This window comes from Olea europaea, chromosome 11, assembly GCF_002742605.1.
Source record: "Olea europaea var. sylvestris chromosome 11, O_europaea_v1, whole genome shotgun sequence".
Taxonomy (NCBI): Eukaryota; Viridiplantae; Streptophyta; class Magnoliopsida; order Lamiales; family Oleaceae; genus Olea; species Olea europaea.
In genome coordinates, this window is record NC_036247.1 from 18,670,580 (window position 1) to 18,680,358 (window position 9,779).

Consider the following 9,779-nt stretch of genomic DNA (forward strand, 5'->3'; position numbering starts at 1 on the left):
GGTTGTCTTTGTATTATTTATCTCTACCAAGTGGTGTCAGTCGTTGTCAGAGTTGAAACATTAATATCATTGACTAGGGCTTTGAAAAGGATTGGAAAACCTAGGAAAAAGAAAATAAATGAGGCTCAAACGCAGGCTTAATAATTTAATTCTTTTTTCTTCCCAATGGTGTTGTCCCCAGTTTTCGTAGGACAATACCATTTGAATTGAAATTTTTGAAAAATCTATATGCTTTGGATCTTGAGGATTTTGGGATATGGGTTATAGCAAATTCAATTTTATAAGGATAGATTCAATATAATCCCTCATTTTTCTGGCATTTCTTGGCATGAAATGTAGGTTTGCAGGAAAAATATCTTTGAGACAATCTTCAAGAAATGAATACCTGTAAGACCAGGATGATTCCATCTCAAAGACAGGATATTGAATAGGTTTGGTAAAATAATGAAAGGCTTTTTAAGGATTAACTTCTGGTAATTTCCCAAATTCAGTTAATACGACTTTTTTGAAATTGGAAGGTTTAGTTTCATCAGAAACCTTTTGGGTATTTTGGAAAAAGTTCTTTGAAACTAAGGTAGTTATTTTTTTTTCGAGAAATACTTGGAGATCCATGAGAATTTTGAATATAATCTTCAATTGATAGCAAAGGAACTGTTGATTTCTTCTTATTTTTCGTGGAGTTAGAAGATTCCATCTTTCACCAAATCACTCAAGAATCTTTGTTTTGAAGAAACTCTTTTGTAGGGAAATCTGCAAGATAGTTTACTTTACCTTGTATATATAAAATTTCGCAATTAAAGCATGATAGGATGGCTTGCCATCTTGCAAAAATTTGTTTTGAAACTAGGTTTTTTACCTTTTTTTGTAGAATGTCATTTGATCCTTTGCAATCTATTTTTAAAACAATTTCTTTATTGATTAAGTCATCTTGAAATTTTGAAATAAACAAAACAATAGATAAAATTTCTTTTTTAATAGTGGAATAGTTCTTTTGAGGGCCAGTCCATACTCCACTATGAAGTCTTACTAGTTGTTCTTGACTAAATTGTTTTGGATTATGCTTAAACACTCTACCAAAACCTATGTCTAATGGATCGGTTTCTACAATAATGTAGGCAGTGGGGTCTAATATTGAAAAGCATGGAATAACTTTGATAGTATCTTTAACTTTTTGCATAGCTAAAGTATGTTCGTGACTCCATGGGTTTAGGTGCTTTTGTAGTTTTTTGAAAAAAGGGGGACACATCACCCTTATGTCTTTAATAAAGTCTGACACGTAATTGACACAATTTAAGAATCTTTGCAGATTAGAATTTTCCAAGATCTCATATGAAAATTTGTCGGTAAAATTTAGACTTCTTTGAATTGGGGTAATAGTTCCTAGATGAATGTTATGTCCTCAAAACCTAATTTTAGTTTGACCGAGAATAGCTTTCTTAGCAAAAACTATTAAATCATTTTTCTTAACTATATGCATGAATGTATTGATGTGCTTAAAATATTGTTCTACACTTTCTAAAAATATGAGAACATCATCAATATAAACAATGGTAAAGATCAAAAAAGGACTAAAAAGATAATTCATGATTTTTTTGAAATTCTGAAGGGGCATCTTTTGAGACCGAATGACATAACATAATATTCATATTGGCCAAAAGGAACACTGAAGGTGGTTTTGTATATGTCTTCCTCTTTAATTTGAATTTGCTAGAAACTTAATTTCATAACAAATTTTGAGAAGATAGCAGTTTTGAATAATCTATTTAACATATCTTTCTTTTGAGGTAGTGGATATCTAATCCATTGAAGAGCTTTATTAAGATGCTTATAATTGATAACAAGAAGCGAAACACCCCGTTCAATTTCAGTAGAGTTATTGACATAAAATGTAACGTCACATGCTTATATCTCGTGATTACCATGTCTATCTGGATTATTTTCATTAATATGATATTTATTTTGTCAATTAATATAATTATCATCATCATGACTAGCTGGTGTTTTTTTTTGAAATTGGGCGAGCTTGGCTCGTCCAAGCTCGTGGGCCGAGTCGAGTTTCGGCTCGTGGGCTCGCCTATTTTTTTTAAATAAAAATAAAGAATAGAATTTTAAAAATAAAATGTGTTAAAAAATAAAAAGTGTTAAAAAATAAAAATAATTTAACGAAAACAAGTTTTTATTTTTTATTTATTTATATCATATTGTAATTTATAATACTTTTTATAAAGTATAAAATATTTATATAATGAAAACGAATTATTTTTGAAATACATTTAAAAAAAATATTTTTTGATTTCTTTTTAAAGTTAATAAAGAATAGAGTTTTAAAAATAAAAAGTGTTAAAAAATACAAATAATTTAACGAAAACAAGTTTTTATTTTTTTTATTTATATCATATTGTAATTTGTAATACTTTTTATAAACTATAAAATATTTATATAATGAAAACGAATTATTTTTTGAAATACATTTACAAAAAATATATTTTTTTAATTTCTTTTTAAAGTTAATAAAATGTAAACCCTCCTCCTTTATCCTGACTTGAGACCGGTTACATCAATTTTAAGTAGGCGGAGTTAAAAATTGTACACGAATAACTTGTTGTAACGTGTACAATTTTTTAAAGAAAATTAAATTTAAAGATTAAAAAATAAAATTTTTTTGATTAATATAATTAAATCAAATATCACTTACATGACGACATGCAATTTCAGCGTATTTATCTTGTAGTCGAAAATTAGCGTCCTGTCAATCCTTCACACACATTAATGCTTCCAAAATATCTTCTTTCAGTCGGCTCTTGACATCGGTCAAAACCCTTTTACCTGTACTAAAAGTAGACTCCGAAACAACAGTGCTAACTGGAGGTGTCAATAGATCTTTCGTAATTGCAGAAACAATTGGCCAACGTCTTTCATACTTTTACTAGAATTCAATTACTTCTTCTGAAATTTTTTTAATTGTTCTGTCTGTTGGCATATTATGATTGAAATAATCAATTAATTCGACAGACATCGCATTTTGAGTTTCGACCGATGTTTGATGAGATGCAGATGTAGACGATATGGCACTAGATGAATACATTGCAGTTGCATCATATTTAAATGTATTAATGCCCTGAAATAAATTCATTATTTCCGTAGCATCTTCTTCAGTTTCAGCAGAAGGAGTAGGTGCAGCAGAGGGTACCCGACTAACATTCGCATACATTCTTTCCGCATATAAATCATACATTCCATATAATGTTTGTTCTAAATTCTTATAGGTGATAGGTGTATCAAGTATTAAAACTTTATTGATTCGATCAATTACGTATTTAGTTCTCGAAATATTATATCGGGGGTCCATTGCGCATGCTAAAGGAAATAACATAGGCAGTTCTTCCCAATATTTTCTAAACTTTAATTCCATAGCAATTAAAATTTCACTAAAAGTAGGATCATTTTTATATTTATGGAATGTTCTTACAATTATATAAAGATGTTCAAGCACCATACAGCTTGTGAGATAATAAACGCTGGATAAAATCTTTGTGGTCTCATAAAAAGATGTCAAAAATCGTTTAACTTTCAAAACTAAAATTCAATCTGATTCATTTAACATACCATCGTCATCACTTCTAACATATCTATTGTTATAAAAGTCAGTTATTAAATTTTCGAAACCTTCACATGATTTTAATAGCAAGTATGTAGAGTTCCATTTATGACCTACGTCGCTAACAAATGTTTTAGCAATCATCACCCCTAGTTCAGTACAAAAATCTTTAAATGCTTGTTTTCTACTATGAGAGATCGTAATATATACTAATGCATTCCTAATCCTTTGAAGTTCATCATTTATATGTTTTAAACCATTTTGCACAATTAAATTCAAGATATGACACACACAACGAATATGAAACAAATACCCACCAAAATCAGGTTGAAGTGTCATACACAATTTATCGACGACTACTTTATTAACACTAGCATTATCAAAAGTAAAAGATCGAATTTTAGTCTCACAATGATATTCTCTAACAATACTGATAATAGCATTATATATATTATTAGCATTGTGAGGAAATTCAATAATTCTAAAAGCAATAATTTTCTTATGCATGCACCAAAGTGGGTCTATATAGTGTGCGGTTGTAGCTATATATGCTCTTTTATTAACCCCTTCCCATATATCAGAAGTTAAGGATATAACACCCCCATATTGTTACCCCCCATAATTAATTGTTGTTTTAAATTATTGAAATAATTTATTGTATCGGCACGAAGAGTGTTTTGATTTACCCCAACGCATATCAGTTGTAGATATTCTTTCATGAACGAGTCGAAGTGTTGGTTGTCTGCAATAGCCAGAGGCAACTCAGTGATGGCAACAAATTTCACCATTCCGGTTCGAGTATCGTCCTCCGAACACACCCACGTGGATAGGGGTGAAGTTGTAGAACTGACGCCTGGACTGCCAAATTATAATTGTGTTTGACCAGCTGGAAGAAGTCCATGTCTGGCTGCACATGATTTGTAGTGACAGTTGAGATGAGTGGTACCAATTCCTTTTTGCCATGCCAATCTTTGTTGGCAGTATTTACATACTGCTTTAGATTCTGCAAGGTCATCAACGATTTTTCTCGTTGAAATCAATTTAAAGTTATCTCAACATTTTGCTTATTTTTTGACCTTTTGCTATCCCCTCGCATCTGGGATATTTAATTGCTGATCTTCATCTTCATGTTTCGTTTCGGGAACGTTAATATCATCCAAATCAATTACAATGTGGCTTCCTTGACCGTGAATGTGGACATCTTCAGATATCGGTATGTCATTTAAACCGTCAAATTCATTTGAAAATTGACTTTGCGGCGTCCTAGGCGATTTTCCATGATGTGGCAGTGGCTCACATCCTATATCGAACAAGCTCAACAAATTAACGTTGATCCATTTCTGTAATTGTTTATGATGAAATCTTGACTAGATAAATATAAATGTAGTGAGATTGTGAGAATTGGATGAATTGAAATTGTAACTAATAAACTGTAAAAATTGAATTGATATTGTATATTTTGCAGCACAAGAGAGTAAAAACTCGATAATTGATATAATAAAAGAGAGTTGAGAGGGTTGTAATCTTGTAAGAGCAATTGATATGAAAAAAAATCTTTGGTGAAAGGGGGTATTTATAGTAAAAAGGAAGGGAGGGGGGAATAAATAAAATAAAAGTTCAGTGACCAGAACGGTCACTGAAAAGTGACCTGTGACCATTTTGGTCACGGGCTCGACGAGCCACGAGCCCGGCTCGTCTAGCTCGCCTCCCGACAAGGCCCGCTCGGCTAGTGCTCGGACTCGTGATTTTACAAGTCCGAGCCCCACCCACGAGCCTCTTTTCCACGAGTCGACGAGCCGCGAGCCGGCTCGACTCAATTGACATCCCTAGATGAATCACGTGTCCTTTAATTCAATTATAACGTTTATATTTTATTTAATTCATATTAAATTATAATATGTACTTTATTCATTTTTGTAGTGTCTTGCTTTTGAAATGAACTTAGACATCGGGTTGGAAGAAAATCATTTTTCGATTTTAGTAAATTTGGTATAAATTAATTTAATAATGACAAGATAGTTAATATTGGAACTTTAGTAACATAATAAACCAAGTTTAGGGCTGAATAAGTTAGTAGGAAAAGATTAAGTGTCCAATGACTTAATTAGCAGATTTTATGCCCTACTAAATGTCATTAAGTTAAAATTGAGGATCTTTCCAATTTATCCACCTTCTTGTGAAATTATTTTATATTGTTCCCCAACCCCAAAACCTTCCTTGGCATCGCTTTTCGGATTCCAAATCTGCATAGTCTCTTAATGTATTCAGATTATACTTTTTTAGCTATCATTTTTTTGGATCAAGTATAAGTTTCATGTAATCATTACGCTTAAATTGAATCATGTTGTGTTTCTCCATCCCTGCATGTACACGTTCATTTATGTATGTAAACATCCTATCATGGATCTATTTACTTGAACTGCTATCCTATGTATATGGAATTTGAACACGGTCATCATGAGGTTGAATTTTTACTACTTTCGTATTAATTTATTTGGCCCTTCTCTTTGGTGTGTATCGATTTTATTATATGGGAAATTCCTTTATTTATTTATATAATCTTTGAATTTAAAACGATCTTGTTAATATTTCTAAATACTTTGAGAATTTTATTTACTTGACTAGGATGATAATAAAATAAGATGAATTTTATGTTAAATTTGATTTTTCAGATTTTTGGACGTATATTTAATGCTTACATAGAGTAATTATTTGAAATGTTAACTTACTAGAAAACTTTTTAGTTTAGCTAATTCTGCCCAAGTAAATTGAATTTTTGCCATACCCCTGGTCTATCATATTTCTATGTTCAGATACCTGATATAATTTATTTCATTTTCAACCGTTGATCTATGATATTACACATATGGCCTGCTGCTACAAGTTTAATGATCTTGTTTTGATAAACTCATTTATAATGCTCACAAGTAGAAGTTTTTCTTGTACCCGTTATTACAGTTTCCTTTATACTTTTTTCTTTCTAAATTCTATGTTTTGCGTTGAACTGTATGTACGTTAGAGCGTTCTATAGCTGGTGGAACTATGAAAACACCAAGTGGAGAAAATGACATTACACTATTGATCAAGTCTCTCAGAAAGAGGTGGTAACATCCGATAAAGTAGGTGAGCCAGGTTGTTCTGACTCTTCTTCTCTATCTTCATTGCAATATTGAGGTTTTGGAATTTTTGGATTGAAATCAACACCTATTAAAGAGGACGTTGAAAATCTAGTAGATTGAAAAGAAGTTTCTCAAGATCCATCTACAAATCTAGAAGAGTAAAATCTTTGAAATATAGATGATGAAGATGATGACAATCCTTTGAAAATCACCTTAACATTTCCATCAATAGAAGAAATAATTTGATTATGAGTAGTCGGAAAAAGAGCAGGAATTGGATTTTTAGCATTCTTAAAATTCTATTCAAGTCCTCTAAATTGAAGATTCTATGGTATCCTTTTTGGAATAACGGTATTAGAATGAAAATGGTTGACTTCAACAAGAAGACTCCCCTCTTTTGGAGATGAGCGAAGAGCACGAATATTGATTTGAGTATTCATAAACTTGTAATAAATTCTGTATATTGTAGCAAATGCATTTAAGCGATCATCAAAATCAAGATTTTTGATTTGAATACGAAGATTTAGAGCATTAAGAATTGTTCCATCATTAAGATTAATAGAAAATTTTGGATAACAATTTAAAAATATAGGACCATTTTCTAGATATGACTTTAAAATAGAAATTAATGAGTTTTCAAATTTGAGAACTCTCTTATCTCTAAGAGTTAAGAGAATAGGAATATCCAAACCAAGTCGAAACAATGGTTTGACAACAATTTAAACTAATCACACATGAAGATATTTAAATTTCTTCCCGTGAGATTGAATAGCTTCTTTTGAAAATAAATTTATATAACCATTTTAGTTTTTGCTGGCAAGAGTTTGCTCAAGAGTTTTGATGATATAATTTTGAGTAAAATTAAACTTTCCTATTTTATAGATAGAACTTTTATCTACCTTTGGAATATTCCACTTATGAAGTCTTTGTTCAATTTGAGCAATTTGAGTTCATGAGTATTGAGATCATTTGATACAGATGGTGCTTGATCTAATTCTTCTTCGGTTTGAAAAACATTTGCTAATGTTTTTAGAGCGACTACTAAATCTCCTAAACCAGTTTGACATTAAAGACATAAATGAATAAAGTAAAGCAAAAATGACTTATTACTATAAATACAATGCTAATTGGATAGACTGACATCTCCAAGCCTATAATGGGACCACCTTAACATCCTACTTCGACAACACGGGCTGACCAACATTATTCAGTAGTCATTGAGGTCTGAACTAGGTTATCTTATAACACAGTATTAATAATAAGAAATTACAACAACCTAACTTCACTCTCTTATAGCTTTGATACCAAATGAGGCCCAGGAAGGAGAATGATGGAGATAGTTATGAAGACGACTTAGAAAATGACGAAGAAAGAAATGATATTTTTTTTCTAAATAAACAAATTAAAGTAAAAGATATTGTATATGACACACATATATTTTTTTTCTAAATACACAGGAGCATATATGTGTGTGTGTGTGTGTGTGACCCATTGAACACATAATATGTGATTTGATTTTAAACATTATGTAAGATTTTCTCCGTGTGTGATTCCAAATGAGTATTTAATATTGTGTCATTCCAAATACCTAATGCAGGTCTTGCAATTCATAATATCATAAGATTGTTGACTTATATGAAAGATTACAACCTCAGTTAATAATGGTGTTTTTACCACCATTCAAACAAGCCAAGAATAGAAACGTATATTGATAGGAACATACTTTGCCCATTTCTTAGATTGCCATGAAATAGCGTTTCAACCACAATTGATTCATTACTTTCTTTTGAGACAGGTTTATCACACTAACAATGAAGAAATGTGATTTTATGTGTCTAGGCCATATGTTAAGTTCTTTATCTCCGAATTCTATTTAGTCATAGGCCTAAGATGTTCTAGAGATAGTGATACACAGATGTTTGAAAGTAGATTGTCACAATTGAAGATAAAATACTTTTGTTAAGTGGATAGTGTAACCAATGTTTTAAAAATCAGATCAGATCGGCCGGTTCAATTGGAAAATTTGGAAATCGACCTCAAATTCGGTTCAGTACTAATAAATTAACCGGAAATGAAAAAATGGGTAAATAACTGGTCGAAATGGCCATTTTAGCCGAAAATCGGGAAATCGGTCACAGTTTTTAACAATTTTTTTCAAAAAAAATAATAAAAAAATAAAATTATAATTACTTTGATAAATGGGCTCAAGCATTGACAAGCTCAATTTTACCTTTCTTCCAATACAAGTGTTGTTTTTAAAAGAGAAAAAACATGCAATGTTTTCCTCAACTTCTAATGTGGGATAAGTATAAGTGTTGTTTTTAAAAGAGAAGAGACATGCAATGTTTTCCTCAACTTCCAATGTGAGATAAGTTGTAAAATCCTTTGCAATTTATATATTTAATAATTGTTCACCTTTTTCTTTCTATTAAACAAATTTTGGCCCCAAAAACACAAATAATTTCAATTTTTAACAAAGCAAATTATTTTAGACACAACAATTGTTAGTTTTTGATGTTTTAAAATAAATTATAGGATAATAAATCATTAAATCTAATTGACAAATATTGATTTATATTTACTTTGAATTAGTAATACTACAATTTAAAAATTTGTTATTGTTATAATATTTTAGAGTTTGTTGGAGTATTTATTTATTTAATTTTGATATCAGATTTGATCCCGGGTGGACCCTGGTTCGACCGTTTGACCCTTAACCCTTTTTCTTTTTTGGGTCGATGTCCGGATCGATTTTTAAAACACTAAGTGTAACACATAGAAATGTACAATCCACATTTATATCTGCATGCCAAATGTCGAACTTTGATCTTGTTGAAGCCCTTCTAGATAATGACTTTGCTATAAATGGGGCGTTGTATTTCATCACTACTTATCTCTTTCGTAGAGATTACACGAAGGTTGTTGATCGCTTCTTGTTCGCTCTTGTTGAGAACTTCTCTACAATGAACAGGTTCATATGGGGCAAGCTACCATTCGAAACTACTTTGAGTGCATTGAAAAACGAGTTGAGTAGGAGGTTACAAAATATGTTGGTAGCCTTC